Consider the following 1,085-nt stretch of genomic DNA (forward strand, 5'->3'; position numbering starts at 1 on the left):
AATTTAAATAAAAATTTAATTTAATTTTTAAATATATAATTTTTAAAAATTATTAATTAATTAGGATGTGAAGTAGACCGTTTATATTTTTATTCATATTATATGTTATGGTTATTTAAAATTGTAAATGATTGATTTTATCTTAAAAATTTTAACAAACCAAATATTATAATATACTAGAAGGGTACTCGCGTAATGCAGCGAGATACATCTCAATTTTAATGTTTCGTTTTATTCTGTTCTCTGTCGATGTTACAGTACGATTTTATGTGTTTTGAGAAAAACGATAATGTTTTTATTTTTGAATACAATATAAAATTGAAAATATCTTAAATTTTAAAAGAAAAATTATATCGATATTAGTATCAAATTAACTATTTAAAAGTTCTTACTTAGTTGTGTAATTTTTTTAATTCAATTTTTTATTATAATTTAATTTAGGTTTAATAACGAAGTAATTTATTTTTTATTTAAAGATAATAATTAAGTATTTTGTTATAACACAGTGATTATCCTAATTATATTTTATATTTTTTATATTTAAAATGAAATGTTTATCCATTATTTAATTATGTTTATCTGTAGTTAGTTACACGAATTCAAGCATGGAGCTCTAATAAGTTGTACTTGTGCAATATTTCTTTGTAATATTGAATTTAAATTAATATGCATCAATAAACAATATTTTATGTATAAAAAAATGATTTTTAAGAGTTTTTGTCAAATCACAAATGTTTTATAATATAATATAGATATAATAATCAATTTGTAATTCTTTAATCAATATATTATATATTCTTTTACCATCTTATTTGTATTAGTTAATACTAGAACCGTACTCGCGCAATGCAGCGACATACATCGTGATTTTAATATTTCATTTCATTATTTATCTCAGTCGATGTTATAATATGGCTTTATGTGATTTTGAGAAAGCGATTATGTTTTTATTTTTTTAATAAAATATATGTTTGAAGATATTATAAAAATTTTGACAAAAATATATCGATATTAGTATCAAATTAACTATTTGAAATTCCTCATTTTTTTGTATAATTTTTTAATTCAATTTTTTTATAATTTAA

This window comes from Cynara cardunculus (genome assembly GCF_001531365.2).
Source record: "Cynara cardunculus var. scolymus isolate 2C chromosome LG 11, CcrdV1, whole genome shotgun sequence".
In the NCBI taxonomy this organism is placed as follows: domain Eukaryota; kingdom Viridiplantae; phylum Streptophyta; class Magnoliopsida; order Asterales; family Asteraceae; genus Cynara; species Cynara cardunculus.